We start from the raw sequence: 24,170 nt of genomic DNA, 5'->3' as shown, positions 1-24,170 counted from the left end.
TAAAGGCGTATACTAGAAACGTCATTATGATGATGACACAAGTGGGTGGATCCATAAGAGAATCCTGCAAAGTCAGCAAAAATACATGGCAGAGATGCGCGCGCAGCCGCATGACGTGTGATTGACGTGTAACTAGAGGGTGAAGGGAACTTGACATTTAGCCCTACATGAGGAGACAGAAGTCTGGGGTGTCAGGACAACCTAGTCCTAAATCATATCTAATATCTTGTGTTTAAGGAACTATATTATCTGGAAGGAAAGGTCTTTTCGGACAGATCCTATTCTATACTGACTGCTAGTGCGTGTACAAGCGTCTAAGTGTCTACATGAGATGCGAGGGGGCATGGGCCTACCATGGTAACGAAAGTCATGAATTACTTGCATGGAGACAGTAAGGCCGGGCCCTTTGCTCTGCAGCTGGAGGGATGTTTACCTAAGTTACTAGACAGGAATGCGTTTCTTGAGGAGCGGAGCAGATAACTTGAAGGCTGAATACAGTTTTGGCAGGCAACAGGCCGGGCTATGCACCGTTAGCCGCGCAGGAAGTAAGACAAAGTTCATGGATACAGATGCAGGTCCAGGCTGGAGCATTCAGAGGCAGAAGGCAGGAAAAGCTCGATGGCAGAATTCAGGGCCTACCTTGCCAGAACTGGAAAACGTGAAAAGTATACCATATAAAGACGGTGGCAAGGCATACTTAGGAACGGAATATCTGGCCCATTCATGGCAGATATGAAAGAGGACATATTAACGTTGGACACAATTGTATTTGCGTCTTCATAGCTTGAAGTGGAGGGAACATACATGTACTTGTAGCATGTACATGGAGCCGTTGGGGTCTAGATAGGGGACACAATTGACCATAAAAATCCATATTTCCTCAGATGTTGGCCTGGTGAGGGCTGATCTCTCTAAGACCAACGACCGGGTTGATTCTTTGGCCCACACCGCATCGGGCCTCACGACTGAGGTGGCGGCCCTACAAACGGAGGTGCGCCGACTTCGTCAGGCGAGTGCGCTTATGGATCGGCGCCTTGAGGATTCCGAGAGTCGGGCCCGGAGGAACAACATCCGCATCATCGGGGTGCCCGAGGGACGGGAGGAAGCGGCGGCGGATCTATTTGTGGAAGACCTGATCGCTACCCATCTCCAGCCTCGGGGACTGAGTAAATCTTTTGCCGTGGAGAGGGCCCACAGAGTTCCCGGGGAAAGGCCGAAGGTCGGAGCCCCTCCGCGACCTCTCATTGCCCGGATTTTTAACTTTCGGGACAGGGACGCGATCTTGCAAGCCTCCAGACTGCAAGGGCCGATTAAGCTGGAAAATATGGAGGTGAACTTTTACCCTGATTTTACCCAAGCGGTCCAAAAGCAGAGACTGAGCTTCCTGGGCGTTAAGCGCCGACTTCGGGACATGAACCTAAAATATGCCATGCTCTTCCTGGCCAAGCTGCGAGTGGAGGTGGATGGTCGCACGCACTTTTTTGATCGTCCCGAAGCAGCCGGGGACTGGCTGGATACTCTGTCTGGGGATCGTGGTCGGGATGGCGGGGGGGGCGGCGGGTGGAAATGGCCCACTGGATCGGGACTGAGGGGTTGATATTGGTCCTCACTCTGGACGACTATGATGCCACTTTCGACTAAGCTTCTGTCTTTGTTCTTTCCTCTCCCATGGAGGTTGTGAGGGGTCTGGAAGGGGTACTCTTTCCTCCTCTAGGGGGTCTAGCTAGTTTCATTACATAGGGGCGACGGGCACACTGCAAGTTGGGGGGGCTGTCCGGGGTCATGCAGGGGTGCAGGGAGGGGGGAGTTTTGTTGGGGCGGGTGGGTTGGGGTGGGGTGCTGTTCGTTTACACCACAAGGCAAATGTATCATTGTGTTATCTTTAAAGTGCTCTCTGGGGGACGAGCGATGGCTTCTCTTTATAATGGGGGGTAGGGGACTGAGTTTGTTGTCCTGGAATGTTAATGGACTGGGGGACAGGATAAAGCGAGGTGTGGTCCTGCAGTTCTTGAAGCGAATTTCGCCCGATATAGTTTTTCTGCAGGAGACACACCTCATTGGCAACTCCTTTCGTGCTATGAATCGACGGGGCTACCGCCTTGTGGCCCATTCGGGCTTCACGTCTGGTTCAAGGGGTGTGGGCATTATGGTTAAGAGCTCGCTCCCGTTGGAGATTGATGAGGTGCTCCATGACGACAGGGGACGCTACACGGTTTTGGTGGGCAGAATGGAGGGCAGAGTGGTCGTTTTTGTGTCAGTATATGTCCCGCCGGGGCTGCAGACGACCACCTTTGCGGACCTGGGGCGCCTCCTCCTTGGCCTTCCGGAGGGGATTCTAGTGGTGGGGGGGGATTTTAATGCTGTGGTTTCCGGAACTGTGGACCGTCACCCCCCTAGGGATCTCCCCCGGGCCCAGGCGTGGTTGCCTGGCCTCTTGGATACCTTGGGGCTGGTGGATTGTTGGCGCTTGAAACATCCCACGCAGCTCCAGTATACCTTCCACTCCGGGGTTCATGGTAGCCTTTCACGGCTAGATTATGTCCTGGTTCCGGCGGCTCATGTGGGGAGGGTGGGAGAGGTGAGCCATTTGGCACGGGGTATCTCGGACCACTCCCCGCTCTTGTTGCGCTTTGATATTCTTCCGAGGGGAGAGGGTAGGGTGGTCCCGATTAATCCCTGGTACCTGCGTGACCCCACCATCCACGCGGAGTTGGTTAAATCCCTTAAGCGCTACTTTGACGAGAATATGGGGTCTGTGTCGTCGGCGGTCTCACTGTGGGAGGCGTTCAAGACGGTGCTCCGAGGAGAGGCCCTGTCCCTTATTTCCCACTCCCGGAGGCGCGAGCAGGAGGAGGTGACCCGTGTTGAAGCTGAGATCACAGAGTTGGAGGGGGATCTAGACTGTGGGGTGACGGAAAACAAATTACATGTTCTTCGACTCAAGCAAGCGGCCTATAAGGCCCTCGTCACGGAGGCGGCCAGGGGCCTCAGTAGAGAGCAACAGGGGAGACTGTATGATGTGGGTGATAAGGCTGGTAAATTGCTTGCGTGGCTGGACAAAAAGGAGAGAGCGAGTCGAGTTGTCCCTTTGATTGAGAAACAGGATGGTGTGTGCGGCACTGAACCGGAAGAAATTGTTTCTTGCTTTGCAGACTATTTCCGTGGGGTGTATTCCCCGGTGTCCTCCCGCTCTGAAGAGGATTCCCATGCCCTGCTCAGAGATATCGCGCTGCCTTCCCTTTCGGAGGAGGACAGAGTGTCGTTGGACGCCGCCCCAACTTCTGACGAAATTGCCCTCGCCACACGCTCGGTCGCTTCCGGCAAGGCCATGGGTCCTAATGGTCTTCTCATCGAGTTGTATAAATATGCGACCGGATACGCTGGCACCACATCTCCGTGCTATGTTCCTTGATGCCCACTCGACGGGTTCCCTCCCGCTAGACCAGCGTCTGGCTACAATTGTGGTTATCCACAAGGAGGGGAGGCCGCGGGACCGAGTCACATCCTATCGGCCCATTTCGCTATTGAATGCTGAGCCCAAAATTCTTGCCAAAGTGTTGGCCAATCGGCTGGTCGGCGTAGTGTGTGACTTGATTCACCAAGATCAGTCCGGCTTCATCCCCCATCGCAACACAGCGCTTAACCTGCGGCGTTTGCATGGGGTGCTCGCACGTGTCCCGTACATACGGGAGCCGGCCATCTTGGCGTCCTTGGACGCCACTATGGCGTTTGACACACTGGAATGGCCATATATTTGGGCGACGCTCGCGAAATTTGGGTTTGGCCCTGGGTTTATCAGTTGGGTTAAATTGTTGTACTCTGGCCCGCTGGCACAGGTGGTCGTGAACGGTAGAGTATCGGCTCCATTCGAGCTGGGCAGAGGCACGCGGCAGGGCTGCCCGTTATCGCCGCTCCTTTTCGCGCTCGCCTTGGAGCCCCTGGCGGAGTGGCTGCGGTGGGAACCTTCTATTCGTGGTCTCCGCTGGACCCCCGAGTATGAGGACTGCGTATCTCTCTACGCTGACGATATTCTCCTATACCTGGCTTCCCCACGTAAGTCATTGATAGTACTGGTTGATGTATTGCATTCATTTGGCCTTAACTCCGGCCTTGTCATCAACTGGGCTAAATCGTGCGTTTATGTTCTCTCTGGGGAGGAACCTATCCTTCCGCGGGGCTGTCCTATCCAGATCGCCCCACGGGGATTTCGGTACCTGGGGGTCTTCATTACCCTGGATGCGGAGGCCCGATATAGTCAGAACTTGCTTCCCCCCCTCCAGCGCCTGAAGGAGGATGTCGCACGTTGGAGGCGCTTGCCGCTCTCGCCGCTCGGCCAGGCGGCATTGTTTAAGATGATGTCGCTGCCGCGTTTCCTGTACGCTCTGCAGAACACAATGGACGTCGTCCCGGCGCGCTACTTCCGCGAAGTAGAGAGTTTGCAGCGCCGCCTGTTCTGGGAGGGGAGGCCGCGTATCGCTCTGGCGAAGCTGACGCTACCGTGGTATGACGGGGGGATTGCCCTCCCGGATATCAAGCGGTATTATTGGGCCTCCCAGCTGGCTGCGATTAATCACGGCATGTACGGGCCCGCTCTAAATCCTGCCTTTGAAATGGATAAGATGTTGCTGCCGGGTGGTGATTATAACCGTGCGCTTTACTCCAGCTCGCTCGACGCACGTCTGACGGGGCCCACACGTGTCATGGTACAAGTGTGGCACGCGGCTAATGTAGCGATGGGGTGGAAAGGTCGTTTGACTCGGGCGTCGCCACTATACGCAGCTGAGCAGTTGGGCACCCTGTGGACTTCGAAGGGCTTCGAGAGGTGGGACATGATAGGCATCAGTAGGGTGGGTGATCTTTGGACTAGGGGGGGATTCAAAACGTTCGAGATGCTGCAGACAGAATTCCAGTTGCAGGACAGGGAGTACTTTCGGTATATGCAGATCCGTCATGCGCTAGGCTCCGTCTTCCCGGATGTTGCCTCCATCCCGGAGTATTCCCCTCTGGAAGACAGAGTGCTGGATGGACATGTACCGGAAAGCACGATTTCACTAATCTATAAAAAACTTATTAATGACCGCGCGGGATTGCTAACTAGCCTTCGTGAGGCATGGGTCGCCGATGGCTTGGAGCTGGACGACGAGGACTGGGTCTCTGCGGTGGCCTCCCCGAAAGAGGTGGCCATACCGGCCCGCCTTCGCTTCGTCCACCTCAAGATACTCCATAGGGTCTACGTCACGGGGCCAAGGCTATTGCGTATGGGTTATGCTGTGGACGGGCTGTGTAAGCGTGGGTGTGGTTCCTTGGGGACCTTTCTTCATATTTTGTGGGACTGCCCGGAGGTGGAGCGATTCTGGCGTGGTGTGCATGAGGTCCTGCGGGTGGTTACGCGTGTGTCGCTGCCGCCTGAAGCGAGGAGATGCCTTCTGAATGTGTGGGAGCCAACCGACTGCTCGGCGCCGCAGACGTGGTGGGTGACTCTGGGATACATGGTGGCCAAACGCGACATTGCCCAATTGTGGGGTTCCCAGAGGTCGCCGACCGTCTCGGCCTGGAAGGACAACATGGACTGGTGCATGTTTCGGGAAAAGGTGGTGTATGTTGCGAGAGGTAAGCCTGGGACATGGGTGAAAGTATGGGGCCCCTGGAACGCCTACCGCGGGGGAATCTGTACCCCGCCGTTATTGCCCGATCCGTCTCCGGCCCCGTCCCCTTAGCCGGTTTCTCGCCCCGGTACCGGGCACTGAGTCCACCTAGTCCCTGTCCTGACCTTTTCCCCCCCTTGATACTCCTATGGATTGGTAGGGTCCCCCTTCTAGGGGAGCACATGTCGCTGTTTCCGATTGTGGGTTGCCTTGTGGATTTTTTTTTTTTTTGTTGTTGTTATTTATATCAAAAAGAAACCGTTATATGGGTTCCGGATGGTGTGGCTATCAACGCTGCTAACTCCTGTGCATTTCCCTTTGCCGCAGCATGTGAGCTGTTGTTTGTACCATATGCTCCTTCTGTCTGCTAGCGGCCGGCCTGAAGGTTGTAGGCCCATCTGTGTATATTTTTTGAATTTTGTAATAAACGGTTTCAAAAAAAAAAAAAAAAAAAAATAATAATAATTTTTGTAGACTCCCACAAGGGTTCAAAAACAGCCCGGGGTTATTCTCAGCAAGGGTAACAGAGTTACTACAAATTTATGATAACGAGGCATTGTCATATGTCGATAACATCTATCTGACAGACGATGACCTAGATAGGCATTTGAACAGGGTGAATACCATTATACTGGGCTTCGCCTCTAAGGGCTATAAATTCAACTTTAAAAAATCCAGAATTGCCCATCTCAATGTCCTTTTCCTAGGACATGAGCTATCAAGTGAAGGCAAGAGCCTGGCAGCTAACGTTTTAGAAAAGTTTGCGCTGCTCCAAACTCCAAAAACACTGAAAAATTTACAGTCCATCTTGGGTTTCTTAAATTTTGGAAGAACTTACATTCTAAATTACGCAGAAAGGTTAAACCTCTCTACGAATTATTCAAACCTGATTTTTCAACAAAACATTGGACACAGGATCACACAGAAATCCTGTGTTTACTCCAAGCCAACATGTTAGTACCCAATCATTTACAAACCAGCGTAAATAAACGCAATTTAGTGATCCGAATAATTTTGGGTCAATGGGGATTCACCTATTTAGCATTTAATGAGGGTGAAAAAATACCAATAGCATACAAATCACATTTGTATACACAAGCAGAAATGCGCTTCACTTCAACAGAAAAGATACTGACAGCAGTTCAAACCGCTGTAGCAAAAGAAAGAGCAGCTCTAGCTCAGGGAAAACGCATTATTGTTGTGACTCCAGTAACAGCCTTAGAGGCCGTTACAAAAGCGAGCATTCCAATTGCAAAAGATTTACATCCTAGATGGATACAATGGGTTAATTCTCTTGCTGCAACAGATGTTGAATATGTTTTTGATCCTTATTTAAAAACACAAGCGTTCCTGCAATATGAACGTGAATGTCCTCTGCCCACTGAAATTCTGCCTCTCGATCAGTACGAATGTATAATTTATACTGGCAGGTCAGCACAACCCGCTACAGGGAGTACGCAAGCTTACAGTGCAGAGTGTGCAATCGTTAAAGGTCGCATACGCGATGGTATCTTCAGACCAATGGTAACAAAAACTCAATCTCTAGGAGATTGTACAGCTCAGCGAGCTGAACTACAAGCATTCAAACTGGCATTTGAAAATACAGATCGCAAATTCCCCACACTTATAGTGTGCTATTCCTTTTACTGTGTCCAGTCATATAATGAATATTTACAGAGTTGGCTTCAAAACGGATTCAAAGATGCAAAAGGTGGCACAATAAAGCACAAAACGCTTTGGGAACAAGTAGTTCAGTTGAGAAACGAACTATCAAAAGCTCACGTGATACACAAGATGAATCATCAACGCGATGGCGTTCACGTTGCAGGGAATTCATCGGCTGATGTAGCCGCAAAGGGGGCTGTTCAGACGGCTTCTTTAGCTGCGATCACTCATTCAAAAACGAAAATAGACAGTGAGATATTGTTAGCTGTCAATGCTTCAAGCAAAGGCAGTGGTGAAGGGTTAACAAAAAAAATTCCACTCAAGTACTCTTATGTAATTGATGCGAACAACGTTCCTTTTGCTCGAATCCCTGGAGTGGGGGATAGGGTGATTCCAAACATGGAACATAGAGCGGCTTTGATTTATGAAGCACATCTGGGGGAGAGTCTGTCACATCAGGGGATCTCTAAAACAATATTAACATTAAAAGAGATGTACTGGTGGCCTGAAATGAATGCACTGATTCACATCTTCATCAATGACTGCAGAGACTGCAATAGACAGCGTAATGCAGAACGCCATCAGACACTAGACTACGAAGTAGCCTGCCCAGTACAGACACCATTGTTAGACAGCATTAGACTATCTACCCCTAGGCGTTCGTTATGACAAATGCATTCCCACAAACACTAACTCAAGGTTCCTATGGATGTGGCCTCAGCACTCGAACTGTTATAAAAGATTTGCGAGTCTTTATCTGCACATACATTCTGACCACGGCCCTGCGTTTAGCTCTCGGGCTTACAAAGAAACCATGGCCAGTTTGGGCGTAGCATTGCGGTACTCCTCTCTGTTTCATCCTGAGGGAAACTCTGTTGTGGAGAGGAAAAACCGGGACGCAAAGAAGTCTATAACAGCTAGAGTACTAGGTTTGGGTGATGGGTGGGTCCAACATTTTTATGGGGTTCAATGCTCATTAAACAATTTGCCAAGAAGTTCCCTAGGGGGGGGGTCACTCCATATGAGGTCCTATTTGGGACCTCCTGATCTCAAATGTAAAGACACAGTGGTGGAAAATAAACCCTTTGATATCAAAGATCATTTGGCTGTTTTACAGGATCTAAATGAACTAAGATCGAAACAAAGCAACGTGTTCCTGAAGCCAAACACCACTGGGGAAAAACCGGCAGTCCCAGCAAGGTCTGCCTGGATCCCAAAAGTTGGGGATCTAGTCAGAGAGAAGATTGCGGACAAGAAGGAATTTGGACCTTCTTACAGAAAACCAGTACCTGTCCTAGCCGTCCATGGAACAAGAACAGTACTTCTGCCACCCCTTGCTGGAAAAAAGGAGAAAAGATTTGTGTCAATCGACCTCATCAAACCACACTATGTGGCCGATACTAAATAGTAGGCCTCGTGGACTCCGACCTAGTAGCAGACGCACTCCTCTCACTACTATCCAAGAGGTTCAGGCTGAAAGGCTCATAACCATCGAGAATTCAGCAGTAAGAGATGAAGGACTAAGCAACAATGCTATGGAACTCATCCCTCTTGGAACTCAAGTAACAGTTCGTCTAGATACACCTGACTACACCAAAGTAACACAAGATCAACTGGTTCCAGCAATTTTGATGAATCCTGATGCAATTCCAACAATTGCCCGAACTGCTTCTGGCTATTTCATTAACTTTGATACGTTCTCTGAGGATCCAAGTGAGCCTGAAACAACGCCAGCTTTAAAACAACAAGTACAAGAATTTTTTTGTTTTCTGAAAAAGACTTATCTGGTTTCACCGTGGATTGAACTATGGATTATTTCTGGAACATTTTTCTTTCTGCTTTGGCTAGCTTTGAGAATGACTCAGAGTGCTTCTGAATGGCAGATAAATTCGTATGGACACTGAAAGTAAAAATGTGAACTTACTTCTAAAGCCACACAAGTCTTCTCATTGTGAAGCAAGAGACTTGTCAGCAGTGAACATCACAGCCGTTCCTATGCAGGATGGTATAGTTTGGGACAAAACCGATTTTGACATATTCGGCCCAACGGAACTTCTGAAGATTCCACATTTATTTAAAATTTCATTAAGTGACTTTATTACCTCCAGTACCTATTCTGATGATTGGGACTTTGAGACTGTTAATAACATGATGTCTGATCTAGAAAGGTCTGCTGCGTTCTCTAACAATGAAAACTCAGAGGGTCCATCAGACTTCGAACAGCTTTTTTGTTACAACCACTATGGTCATTATTTCTTGCATAGATCTGCAACACCTAGAAATGTATTTATGTTTAACCAATGGGAACACTGTCCTACACCACCAAAGGGTAGTTCAAAAACGTTTGCAAGTAAGTTTCCATATTTTTCAGGGTACAATATATCTGATCCAGAAACATTTTTCTATAAGAATGTGAACAAAACAGGACAGAAAAATATGTTAACTAATACAAAACAGATTTATTCTGCAGCCTTTATTGTCCAACTGTCTAGACAAGGATTTGACTTTTGGAAAGACACAATCGACACAAAATCTGTCTGGGGTTCTAAAGATTGGCCAGTGCAGGGGATAGAAGCTTTGTTTGGAGCCTGTATCATCCCACAGCAAATAATGTTTTGAAATGACACTGTGCAACAAATGTCTTGCCTTGGATTAGCCAAGATCAAAGACATGAACACACCTTCTGTGCCAACACCTGCAAGTTATGACACTACACAGGGAGCGGTCACAGTAGACACAATACTACAAAACAACAGATCAGATCCAGATTGGGAAAAATGGTTGCTCTGGTCCACAAACACAAACATCTGTCAAGAAAGATTCCTGAATAGAATACAGGGCTTTACTATTCATAGGTCAGACCCACGTTATGTTCAACGACAGCATCCGGGGGTAGTATCAACATACAGTGTAGGAAAATTGTGCCTTGACTGGCTACAAAAATCTACACTTGAGGATGTGATCAAAAGTTATCTTTACTTAAATAAGATGCAGACCTTATGGTTTTCTTGCTAGGACCGAGAAAACTGGGTCAAAAACGTTTCATTTATGCTGCTTATAATGAAATATGGAAGGTTTCACAGGCAGAGGCCACAGAAAGAATACTTGAGCTTGATCCTATTAACTTAGAGAAATCTCTCACTGTAGCCGACAATGGGTTAACAACTTTGTCATCCAGAATATATTCACTGGACAACATTGTATGCTCTGCTATTGACATACTTAATCAAGATTTAGCCATTTTACAACAAGGCCAATCTCAGTAGCGTTCTATTATGTTATTAGGCTGGACGCTGCAATCCTTGCGTGCAGGCTATATGCCTTGGCCTTTTATCAACACGTCGTCTCTGTTTTCAGAATACAATCTTATGGATAAACAGATCAAACTAGCACAAACGGGAGCAAAGTATACAGTGCTGAGTATTGAAAAACTGGAAAAATTACCATTTACGGTAGCAGAAAAACCAGCTACAGAATGGCTTATCCATGGCAAAATAACTCTGCCTGTCACTACTTTTCATTTTCAGTATTGCCTCAAACAAATGAAAGCAGGCAAATATGAAAGGTTGGGTAAAGAATACATTAAGACATCCTGGGTTTTACCTTACAAATACAGATGTTGGAGTGGGGGTCGTGAAGTGTTTCTAAGCGGTACACACTGTGAAAATGCACTGAGCGGTTCACTCATATGTCAGGAAATGTCTTTAAACAGGGCTTGCAATGGTTCTGTGGCAAACCTGTCCTATCACTTACAGGGTACACCAGCTGTTTTGATTAATCTAACATTTGGCCAACTTTCTAATGGGAGTTACCTCATGTTGAATGTTCAAGGTTGCTGTGGCATGTTGCCAGGAATCCCATATCTGGTAACGGTTAGCTCCAGGGTTACTTGTTGTATGCAAGTATTGTTCCCCCAAATGGACACAGTCAGGGAGTCACCTCTATGGCCTTGATTGAATGTTTCTTTTATACGTTTTGATACTTTAAGCAGGATGAAAGCCATGCTTTTGCAACAGACAGTGCCTTTGACCTCGGCCAAAGAAACCTATGATCTACAAATTGCAAGGACTTCGGCTGAGATACAGGCTCTAATCCATACAAACTGCCCTATACATTTCGTAGAAATGATGGGACGTATCTTAAACATGTCTGATACGAGCGGGGATGTACATGTATTTAAGACCATATGTTCAGGACTGTTAACACCTTTTCAGGCAGTCCTCGGAATCATTCCAAACTTTCTGCATTCGGTGTTTGGTGGTCTGTCATTAGTTCTAGCACTCTTTGCAGGAATCCTATTTTTATTCCTACTGCTACGCTATGGCAAGCCTATCCACCGGCGTCACTCCCAGCAACTTGGAGAAAACTCTCCTAGAAAGGAAGTGCCATGAGCACATAGTGCAACTTTTGGGCATACCTCATCTACGGGAACTTAATACAACATGGTTTCTGTCATTTAGACCAATCTGGCAAGATTGCATCTTACCTGTTCTAGGCTGCCTGCTTTGCGGTGAAGAATGCATCCTAGACATCTGTCTAACACTCCCATCAGTCATGCCAACGGATATCGATACTCTGCTGGACCCGATGACGGCCCATGCTCTGTGTTGTCCCCAGAGGCTACCAATCCTGATGACGGCATTCGTTGAGATCTCACAGATGCTTCCTGCTGCTGCTGAGGTACGAGATGGATCAACAGGCATACCGGTAACCGAAGAGAACATTGCTGCGCCATCCCATGCTGAAGGCGATGCTTCACATCTCTGTGCAGTTAACCTTCTAAACGATGTGTTCCAACTATCACCGACATCGGTAGATGATCTTTTGTCTACAAGAGTAGATGATTTCATGTTTTTACCAGACCCATACACTGACTTTGATTCGGCTCAAAGTGTACCAGAAAAGCAATGAATTTGGTCTCCATATTTTCATAACAGAACTTGGAATTCTTCCTAAAATTGACTTTTATCTAAATTTGAAAATACATGGCAATTCAATCTGCTTACAGTAGAACTATTCATATAAAACAGACTTTTTTTTTTGCAGAGTTTTATATAGCGCGAACTTGACCCGAAACCAATCAGGTATCAGAGAGCTTTACATAGCACCAGTTACGTTACATGAGGACACACATTCATCTTTTGTTAGCCATAGGGAGATTAAGTGATTTGCCCAGAATCACAGGAAGTTCAGCGTCATTACCGAGGTCGAGCACCCTAGCTGTTGGGCCAACTCCTCTACCCAATATCTTTGAATACTTCCAGGGACACATTTTCACCTTATTTACCACAATGTCGACCATTTCGTCATATGTATATATTTCTATTCATTCATATTGCTTTTATTTTCGATATATGCTTAGAATGAAAAACTGCTTTAAAATATACAGTACCTTTGCATTACATGTTTTATCAAAGTTTTTTTAATAGACTTCTTTTAGTATGCTTTTACAAATGTTTTTAGCGACATGTGGTACTCAATTTAAAGTTTAGCATTTTATGTTTAGCATTTAGTATTATTGTCATTCGAAAGTGGAGTGGGTGTTGTATTCCGCATTAGGTGTCCGTATATAGGTTTTCATGAAACATGTCCTTATAAAGGCACAATTCGCATTGCCCTTATATAGGCAAAAGATCCCAGTCCCTATTTAGGCATTAGCCATGCTATCCAAATACAGGCATAGTCACCTACATCCGTCAACCCCTACGTCACAACGAGTTCTTAGAAACCAGACCCTTAAGCTCTTGGGAGTTTCCCCTAGCACAGGATTATTGATTTCTCCAAGAACTCATTTATTATGCATGAACCGCTATTCCTTAAGGGTTCATTCCTGACTTCTTCCTCTGCCCGACTTTACGGCAATGCTAACATTCCAAGGCACCTACCAGGTATAAATATACCTTCCTGTGCCCAAGCAAGTAGGAGGAGACCTCAACTTTAGAGGAGCCCGTGTCCCGGCCTGACGCACTGACAAGAGATTCTGTCATCCGTGCTCACAGAGAATCCAGCTTCCAGTGTTCTGACTCCCTTCGCGGGGTGTTAGAGTTCGAGACCCGGAAAGAGATTCCCACCTCTCTCATTCTCAAGGTATGGAGCTGACTAGAACCTAGAGGAACTCTTGGCATACTATACTAAACTATAGAATAACATCCTATAAAATACAGCACCCACTTCTTACATAGTACTACACTTAGGTTAGGTACACTGGGGAAGAACTAGTTAGAGAAGCATCTTATGAGTACTCACATTTTTAGCCTATGTTATTTATGTATGAATATATGTGTCATAGCTAAAAGATAATGCTAGCGCAGTATTATTTCTTTCTACTGCTTACGCTGTACATAATATATCTCGCATACTGTCTTGTGATTGTAACAGCTCATATCTCTTACACGAAAAACAAGACTGTTCAATAAATCCTTTTATTGAAACGCTAGTCTATTCTTTCTGTGTAACTCTGAAGAAACTAAGCATGCACGATTAGCTGAGTGAAGCTGTTATCTGTTGTTTCCATGATTCTGGGAGTGTTCCGATTCTAAAGGGAAACAAAGTTGTCATGTTTATGCGTTTGCCAGAAACGACTCCCTTCTTGTTTCTAGTGGCCTCTGAGTTAGCTGGTACAAATTAATTAAGTTTAATATACTCGATATGGGTATACTGGCCTCAGTCCTATGCCAAATCTATAGGGTATATTATTCCAATGCGCAGAGCCTTTTAGGTAAATAGGAACTACACTACAATGTTAATAAAAAGAATTAAATAAAAAATTACCTATCATAAAATGACCTGGTTTTGCAGGGGGGGGGGTACCTTGGTTTTTGGCCCCGGGTTTGGCGGCCATCTAGGGAAACCTACCAAACCCACACATTTCTGAAAACTAGAGACCCAGTGGAGTCCAGGGAGGAATGGCTTGCATGGAACCCCTGAAGGCTCCCTATCCATAATTCCCTGCAAACCTCAAATTTTGCTGATAAAATCAATTTTTCCATACATTTTTGTGTGGGATCACCTTACTGGCACAAATGTCCTGCCATCCAGCATTCCCCTTGTTCTCCTGAGTGAAATGATACCTCAATTGTGTGGGTAAGCCAAAAGCCTGTGACTGGGAAGGGCCAAAAACATGGGGGTTAAAGGAATAACGCCGCAAATTTTAAGCGTCACTTTTTTTTAAAACATACGTTTTTTGCTGATTCTGCATTGGACAGCCACACAAGTGAGGTATAATTTTACTCCGGAGACCAACGGGAATGCTAGGTGGTAGGACATTTGTGTCGGCACAGTGATCCCCACACAAAAATGTGTGGCAAAAGGATTTTTTTAGCTGAATTTGAGGTTTGCAGGGGATTCTGGGTAAGGAAACGTTGGGGGTTCCACGCAAGTCATACTTCACTGGACTTCCCAGGGTGTCTAGATTTCAGAAATGTGTGGGTTTGGAAGGTTTCCCTAGATGTCCGCTGAGCCCGGGGGCAAAAGCCCAGGTGCCCCCCGTTGCAAAACCAGGTCGTTTTGTGATAGGTCATATTGATGTCTCCATAATATGTTTTGGGCCCTTGCCTGTCGTAGGTATTTGACCCACCCACACGATTGAGGTACCATTTCTATCAGGAGACTTTGGAGAATGCCGGGTAGGTAGAAGTTTGTGGATCCACGCAGATTCTAGAACTTTCCATCACAGAAATGTGGGGAAAATGTGTTTTTGTTTTTTCAAAGTTTGAGGTTTGCAAGGGATTCTGGGTAACAGAACCTAGTGAGAGCCACACAAGTCACCCCATCCAGGATCTTACTGGGTATCTAGGTTTCAAAAATGTAGAGGTTTACTAGGTTTCCCTCAGTGTGGGCAGAGCTAGGGTTCAAAATCTACAGCTAGGCACTTTACAAAATAGGGGTCAGTTTTTACTGTAAAAATGTGGTGTGTCCACGTTGCGTTTTGCGCGTTTATCCTGTCATGGGCACTGGGTCTACCCACACAAGTGAGGTACTATTTTTATTGGGAGGGTTTGGAAAATGTGGGGTGGGTGGAAGTTTGTGGATCCAAGCAGATTCCAGAACATTCCATCCCAGAAATGTGAGGAAAATTAGTTTTTTTGACAAAGTTTGAGGTTTGGAAGGGATTCTGGTTAAATGAACCTGGTGAGAGCAACACAAGTCACCCCATCCTTGGTTCCCCTGGTTGTCTAGTTTTCAAAAAAGTATAGGTTTTCTAGGTTTTCCTAGGTGTCGGCAGAGCTAGGGTTCAAAATCGACAGCTAGGCATTTTGAAAAAAAAGGGTTGGGTTTCACTGTAAAAATGTGGTGTGTCCATGTTGTGTTTTGCACCGTTTTCTGTTGTGGGCACCAGGTCAACCCTAACAAGAGAGGTACTATTTTCATCGGAAGACTTTGGGGAATGCGGGGTGCATGGAATTTTGTGGATCCACGCAGATTCCTGAACTTTCCACCACGGAAATGTGAGGAAAATGTGTTTTTTGACAAAGTTTGAGGTTTGCAAGCGATTATGGGTAAAAGAACCTGGTGAGAGCCGCACAAGTCACCCCATCCTGGATTCCCCCAGGGTGTTTATTTTTTAAAAATGTATAGGTTTGCTAGGTCTCCCTAGGTGCCGGCAGAGCTAGGGTTCAAAATCTACAGCTAGACACTTTGCAAAAAAAGGGTCAGTTTTCACTGTAAAAATGTGATGTGTCCATGTTGAGTTTCGGCAATTTTCTGTCGTAAGCACTAGGTCTACCCACACAAGTGATGTACTATTTTTATCGGAAGGCTTTGGATAATGCGGGGTGGGTGGAATTTTGTGGATCTACGCAGAGTCCAGAACCTTCCATCACAGAAATGTGAGGAAAATGTGTTTTTTTAAATTAAGTTTGAGGTTTGCAAGGGATTCTGGGTAAAAGAAACTTGTGAGAGCCACACAAGACACCCCATCCTGGATTTCCCTGGGTGTCTAGCTTTAAAAAATGTATAGGTTTGCTATAATATAATATACTCGATAGGGGCATACTGACCTCAGTCCTATGCCAAATCTATAGGGTATATTATTCCAATGTGCAGAGCCTATTAGGTGAATAGGAACTACACTACAATGTTAATAAAAATAATTTAAAAAAAATTACCTATCATAAAACGACCTGGTTTTGCAGCGGGGGTACCTTGGTTTTTGGCCCCGGGTTTGGCAGCCATCTAGGGAAACCTACCAGACCCACACATTTCTGAAAACTAGAGACCCAGGGGAGTCCAGGGAGGAATTGCTTGCATGGAACCCCTGAATTTTCCCTATCCATAATTACCTGCAAACCTCAAATTTTGCTGATAAAATCACTTTTTCCATACATGTTTGTGTGGGATCACCATACTGGCACAAATGTCCTACCACCCAGCATTCCCCTTGTTCTCCTGAGTGAAATGATACCTCAATTGTGTGGGTGGGCCAAAAACCTGTGACTGGGAAGGGCCAAAAACATGGGGGTTAAGGAATAGCACCGCAAATTCTAAGCGTCACTTTTTTTTAAAACATATGTTTTTTGCTGATTCTGCATTGGACAGCCACACAAGTGAGGTATAATTTTACTCCGGAGACTGAGGGGAATGCTAGGTGGTAGGACATTTGTGCCAGCACAGTGATCCCCACACAAAAATGTGTGCCAAAAGTTATTTTTTTGCTGAATTTGAGGTTTGCAGGGGATTCTGGGTAGGGAAATGTTGGGGGATCCACGCAAGCCATACTTCACTGGACTCCCCAGGGTGTCTAGATTTCAGAAATGTGTGGGTTTGGAAGGTTTCCCTAGATGTCTGCTGAGCCCGGGAGCAAAATCCCAGGTGCCCAGACAGGGGCACATGTATCCCATGGCGGGGTGCATGGGGCCCTGTGGGGCCACCTGTGTTCTCCACCACCAGCATTTTCATGGTGGGCACCCGCCATGAAAGAACTGGCAGAGGTGGAACTCATAATATGTTGAGCGGGACTGCGCCAGTCCTTCTCAGCATGTTACTTTGTGGAACAGCTCTGCCACTGCCAGGGAACGACTGTTCCATGGCACAGCCAGTGGCCCTTCGCAGCAACAACTTTTAAAGTTGTAATGTGGCAGACAGGCCACAGCGAGTGTGTAATCAGGCCCTAAGGGCCTTGTCATGACTTTGGCAGGGCAGGAGGGAGCCGCCATGCTAGCGCCACATACAGCCAAAGCCATAATTAGACCACCCGCTGGATTCCAACTGAAATCCAAGTCGGACAGTCCTGTGTTGGCTGGCCCACGGCGGTGCCTATTTAAAGGCTCATAGGAGAGATGTAACAGGCACTGCAACGGGAATGCCATTGCAGGTTCCTGCAGGGCATGGACTGTTAAGTCCATGCCCTGCTGAAAATGGGGGTGCATGCAGATAGGGGTACACACCATGTGCCCCCCGCATGCATCTACTGGCGCAGAGGCAACAGGCGGCCCTGTAGGTCTCCCTTTGTTTCCTCTCTGCCACTCTGAATATGGCAGACACACCACCATGAAAACTACTGCAGAGAGGAAACTTGTAATATGCTTGGTGGGGCTGCAGCCACCTCAGCAAGCATATTGCAGCCTCAAGACTGCTACAACACCACCCGGGATCTCTGGTCCCTGGCAGTTGCAGTGGTGCTAATGCGGTCTGACTGCCCAAGTACTTATTGGGCGGTCACCGGTGTGTCAGGGCCCGCAGTGCCCCCGTGGCAATGGCGGTCTATAATAAGGCCTTAAGCAGTGATTTTTATAATTGCATTCCTTATTAAAAATATAGTTTGTTTTTAGTAGTCCTTGGCAAATGTTAAATAACACCAGTGTAATTTGCATAATTTCTGCAACTTCATGTTATGGTTCTTAAGTGAAATTCCCAAAATTACACCATTACACCACTTCGCATTATTACGTGCCATTAGAAGTAAAACTTTACAACGAATTGTGTAATCAACACACAGGAATAGTAGAACGTGAGCAACTGTTGTCAATGAGGATGCGTTTTGCACTAAAGTATGGCTCAATATCATGAATTTTAATCAATTAAATATACGTTCATATAATTTTGCTGCCATTTCACATAAATATATGTGAAAGCAAATTATGCAAAACTTACCCACCCCTAGTTTTCGGTCTCCCCTAACCATACACAAAATTTGGACTTGGTTATATTCTGTTTTTGTCAGCATTTATGTAAAGTTCTCCTTCCGTTGAGAATAGACAACTTCCTTTTAAGAGCTTATGACTTTTCTAGAAGATTTTCAACAAACTGCTTCTGGCTATGGGTCTGATTACAAGTACGGCGGTCCATAGGACGGTCTTATTTGCGGTAGCGATTCAACCACTGCCACACGGCGACACATCTGAGTGTGGCGGTCAGACTGCCACAGCACTGCCACCTCTGCCAGGATCCAGGATCCCACAGCGTGTTGGTCTGAGGCAGGAATATGCTGTTGGTATTGCAGAGGCACCTCCGAGCATGTTCTGAGTTGCCAAACCACCATGCTTTCCATGGCCTTAGGTCCGCCAAGAAAAGAGTGGCGGTGAGGCAACTAAAGGGGCCCTAATAAGGATTCCTGCTGCCTCTGGGCCCAAAGGGTGCATGCAGGGGCATATATAGTGACCCCTGAATTTGCACCCCCAGTTCCTACACGGTGTAACAACTATGCCACATCATGCAGGAAGGTGTAGTCAGCACGCTGATAGCGGCGGTCTGAATGTTAGACTCTTCTATGAACCTGACAGACCGCCGATGTCAGAACACCGCAGCATCGCCCACCAGACCAGGATTTAATTCCTAATCTGGCTGGCAGTAGACCTACGACTTTGGTGGTCCTACAACGGACGACACGCCGCACCATCCGCTGTAGGATCGCCAAAGTCATAATCAGGCCTTATGTCTAGCAATCCTCATTTTCACTTGTATCATTAATTTCATACTGTTCATAAGTACTCCATCCTGAGTTTCTTTTTTTATAATCTCTCCAAATGTCTTGCTTATAATTCTGATCTCATTTCTTTCTTTGGATACACTATTTCATTTCCCTAATCTATCTTGAACTGTTCCTGATTTTGCTCTCAGATTTTTCTCACCATCGGCTTAATTTCTTACTTTTGCTTTCCTAGTAAAATGTTTGACTTCTCTTACCAAGATTTCTTTTGAATCCTTATTTTAGCTGAATATTTGTCTGTTGTACATGCAATATTTCTTTAACAATGATGATGGCAAGCCTTCCTCTTTTTTTGAGGATTCATGGCATAATGTCTTGATGAACTTGTGAACATGTAGCAAAGGATGAGAGAATAAAAAGAAACATAGTTGTATTAATTATATAAATAATATGTAATAATTATTCAGGTTTATAAAAGAGGGAGCACGATCCCTAAACATGCCTTTTTATGACTGAATGCATGCTGAAACCAAATTGAAGACTTTACCAGTTTTTCAGGCATGGAATGATGTCAGAGTTCAGTATATATGTCCTAATCAGTATTCTGCTATAGGTCTCTCACTGCCTTATGTTTCACTTAGCGATGCTAGAGTTTTTTATCAATTGATTTTTGTAGGGAGATGCAGTATTAGGTGGTTAGGCTTCACACATGCAATACTGTCACAAACCCCAAGAATGTTCCTTGGACTCACACTAATAAATCCTTAGCTCAGTCCTTGTAGCGTGGAAAATAGCAGTAAGGCTCTACTAGATGAACATGTGTTAAGCATTTCAGAGTACCACCATGGATGATAAGAATCAAAAGAACTCTGACACCACTTTTATCCTAATTTAGATACCAAAATTAATTGAATAGCTTACATATAAACGGGGTTTATAATACATTAAAACTTTATAATTGCGGTCAATGGAAAAAACCACTTCTGACAATCGGTCACTTGCAGGTTGAGTTGCATGGAACCCTTGTAGGATAAAGGTGATGCGGGTCCCAGGACCAAGCTATGACAGTCAGTTCAATTGTACCTGACCAATGGAGCCTGGGTGCAGAGTTGTCCTGGCTGTTCCTGGTGCTGAACAGGAGCCTCAGGCGAGCTGCTTTTACTGCTGAAACGATGCTGCGGGGGGAAAAGATGCAAAAACACAACAACCAGGCTGCTGCTGATGCTAGATGAATGGCATATAGAGTTCCCTCTAGGTGCAGCGTTGAATGCAGGGGTAGGGTGATGGATTGTCAACCAACAAGCCTTGGAAGTGGTAAGTGGAGAAGAAAGTTACTTCAAATCTCAGTGGTCCTGGGAAACGCGGTAGATGCCTGTTACTTTGTAAAAATGCACTAGAGCATCTAGATTTGAGCGATCGTTTGGAGGGCCTGATTGCCAGCAATTCTTCAGATCCAGAGCATTGTTTTATCTGCAGTTTGCAGAGGACTAGTGCTACTAGTCCAGGGGAGTCTGAGGGTGCTTCAGGCTTCCACATGGGTCCCTCTGTCTGAGGGAACTGAGAGTTAGCCTAGGATGAGTCTTGATCAGGCAGTTCCCAGAGTGTAGCCACAGGTGCAGAGTATCCCTCTTGTGCTTTGAACAAGTCTTGTTGTCTCAGACAAAGGTTGCTTCTTTTGTCCTCTTCAATACAGGTTGTTCTGAACAAAGGTTCTGGTGTCAGGGATAGCCCTTAAATACTAGATTTAGAGGTGTTAGCTGTGTGGGTGCAAGTGGCCAATGGGCTACTAGCCCTAGCAGCTTATCCTCCCCTGAAATGACCACATCAGGTGGTGTAGGTCACTTTTTCTTCCCAGATCCCACTATTTCTACCACTTTCAAAAATGACAGAAGTTTTCCTGGGCTGCACAGACCAGGTAACCCACCCTAGATATGTGGCTAACCTTCTGGACCTGTATGCCTCCTGACTATCGAATTACCCACCTGCCCAGGTGCAAATAAGCCTGGAGGAACGGGGATGGCTGTTGCTTCCATGGAGAGACAGCCTGGATGCCTATCAGAGGCCATGTAGCCTTTGAAGCTTACTGCCTTGATCTGTCACTCACTAACCAGCCTGGGAGGGAGGAGGTGTGGCCTCCTTCCTGTCCAAGCCTTTGTTCCTGACTCCTGGGAGCGTGCACATTGTCTGGCAGGAGATCAGAATCCTGTTTTGGCAGCAGCAAGCGCAAGCTGTCAGCCAAGGTACAGGAAAGCTGCGGCAACCAGATGGGCAACCTTTAAGGTTGTCACCTGGTTGCATGGCACATCACTCCTGGCACAAGATTCGTGCCAGGGGTGAGAAAGCATGTTGTTTGATACAAACATGACATATTTAGGTGGTACCATAATGGAGCTGCCAACCTTCCTTAGGGGGTGACTGGTATATATTAAAGATAGTGCTGCGACTTTGACTCACATGGTGAGGGCACAGTTGAGGTTGAGCAGTTTGCACTGCTCCTGCAGTCTGCAATTGCTGGCCTGCTGTCAGTAGTTTGTTTGGGTCACTCAGGGAGGCACAAACAGTGCTGCAAGCCCTATGGATCCCTTTGCCACCCATGCCCTGGGCACCCCTGGTACCTATAAGGGGATAAAGTCCTTGTCAATTGGGTTGCCAATTTACACACAACATTTTTAGGCGGAGAGCACTGGCACTGGGGTCTGAGCAGCAGACACCTGTGCACTATCAGAGTCATAACCATTATCATTGGAGGAAAGAGAAGGGGGGTGACCATACAAAAAGGGCCCTCTCATACAATTTTGGTGTGTTTGGACATGTTTGTACTAAATTGAGACTTGCTGTTACTGTTTGCACAATGCCTGTTTTGGGGGTGAAATGGGGGTGTACCTGGTAGTCCCCTCTGCTTTACATGTTGTTTGAAGTGTGGCCTATTTTGAGGTTTGATATTCCATGTTTTAGTGATAGGTAGTACACTATTGCATGTAGATTTATCTAGGTTAAAGTCTTGTTTCTACTATCTGAGATGTAAAGACTGTGCCCAAGAAGATTTTTGAGTGTACAACAGTGCTGGAAGGTGTATTGGTCAAGTTTCTGACCATGATTTTTACTGTTTTGGAGGGTCTAGATGCAGCCTTGTTTTACGTAAATATGTGTAGAGGGTTTTTAGGCCCTGGAGGTGGGTTGCACCTGATTTGGCTTTTCACAATGTATGAAAGCAATGCATTTATCTTTGTAGATGTAAACTTTTCAGGATAGCTGACAGGTGACACCAAATTGTTAGAGTATTTTTATAATGTACTATTTGGCTCCTAAGTCTATATTGGACAGCACTATTCAGATATAAGTCTGCAGATGCTCGACTTCTTTAGGTTGAATTGTGGGTGAGTTAGTTTAGTTTCTGTAAGAAATTAGATTACTGGTTGAGGGGGGGTGAAACAATGCATAAATGGAAAACTCTAACGCTAACGTAACACAAAATCACACGGGCCACGCTGGGCACTGCAGTAGTACCGTGATACAGTGTCCATTTTTTAAATTACATTTTTAAATCTTTGACATCTGGGTGTCCCTTCCAATTAATAGGTCAGGGGGTGCTCATTCTGCCCACATAGACCCTTTAGAAAATGTTCTCAGGACTCTGAGTCATATAATGGCAGCTGCAACATTTTCTCCAATATTGTGGTGAACCAATCAGATCCTTTCAATACTGCAGTAACAATAAGGAAACACAGTACCAAAATTCCTGTTAGGAGCAAATGTCCCTGCTGCCAGGAATACCATGTTACCAATCGTCCAGACATATCTAACATTTTCTGAAGGATAATACCTTCATGCCCAACAGAACCCCTCTTTAAATGCTAATTTTTCAAAAATGTCTGAAAAGATTTACACAAAATCACAACAAGCATGCTTATCAAGAAAATGTCTCATTTTGTATCAAATGTGGTGTAATTTCATACACTGGGGCACCCACAGTACTGTACAGTGGAGTAGCATACACTGCAGTGATGTAGAGTAGAGTGCCATACAGTGAATAGCATTGAGTGGATTGGCGTAGAGTACAGTGGCATACAATGGCATACTATGGAATACTATACAGTGGAGTGCATAGAGTGGAGTGGCATGTCGTAGAGTAGAGGGGAATGGCATACGTTGGAGTGGCATACATTGGAGGGCCAAAGAGTCAAGTAGCATGTCGTACACTAGAGTGAAGTGCCATAACTATAGCGGAATACTGTAGATTTGAGTGGCTTAGAGTGGAGTGTCACAATATTATAGAGTTAGGTAGGCTACAGTAGAGAGGAGTAGAGTGGAGTAGTGTAGAGTGGGGTGGTGTAGAGTGAGCTAGTGTAGAGTGGAGTGTGGAATAGTGGAGTACCATAAAGCAGAGTGGTGTGCACTGCAGTGGCGAAGAGTGGAGTGGCATATAGTGGAATAGCAGAGAGTGTGAAGAATGCAGTAGCGTGTGGTATAGTAGAGTGGAGTGGCGTATCATAGAGTGGCTTGAGGTATAGTGTCTTAGAGTGGAGGGTCTTAGAGTGGAGTGGCGTAGAGTTAACTGGGATGTCGTAGAATGGATTGGCGTACATTGGAGTGGCGTGTGATAGAGTGCAGTGGCGTGTCATACAGTGTAGTGACATATCATGGAGTGGAGTGTCCTGGACTGTTGTAGAGTACAGTATTATGTCTTAGAGTGAAGTGGCATGTGCTACAGTTGAGGTAGAGTGGACAGAAGTGGAGTGGAGTGGGTTGTCATAGAGTGAAGTGTCATATAGTGAAGTGGACTTGTCATAGAGTGGAGTGGCATGTCGTAGAGTGGAGTGATGAGTCGTACATTGGAGTATCATGTTGTACTGTGGATTGAAGTGTTGCGTCATGTCATATGGCCTGATTGCGATGCCAGTCGGTCGTTCATCCGACCGGGCACCATGGCAGAAGCAGGACCACCCGGCTAAAAGTCGGCAGTCCAGCTGCCCACATTCCGATGCGACCACCTT

The sequence above is a fragment of the Triturus cristatus genome, chromosome 2_2 (assembly GCF_964204655.1).
Source record: "Triturus cristatus chromosome 2_2, aTriCri1.1, whole genome shotgun sequence".
Taxonomy (NCBI): Eukaryota; Metazoa; Chordata; class Amphibia; order Caudata; family Salamandridae; genus Triturus; species Triturus cristatus.
Note: the sequence above shows the minus strand (reverse complement) of the source record.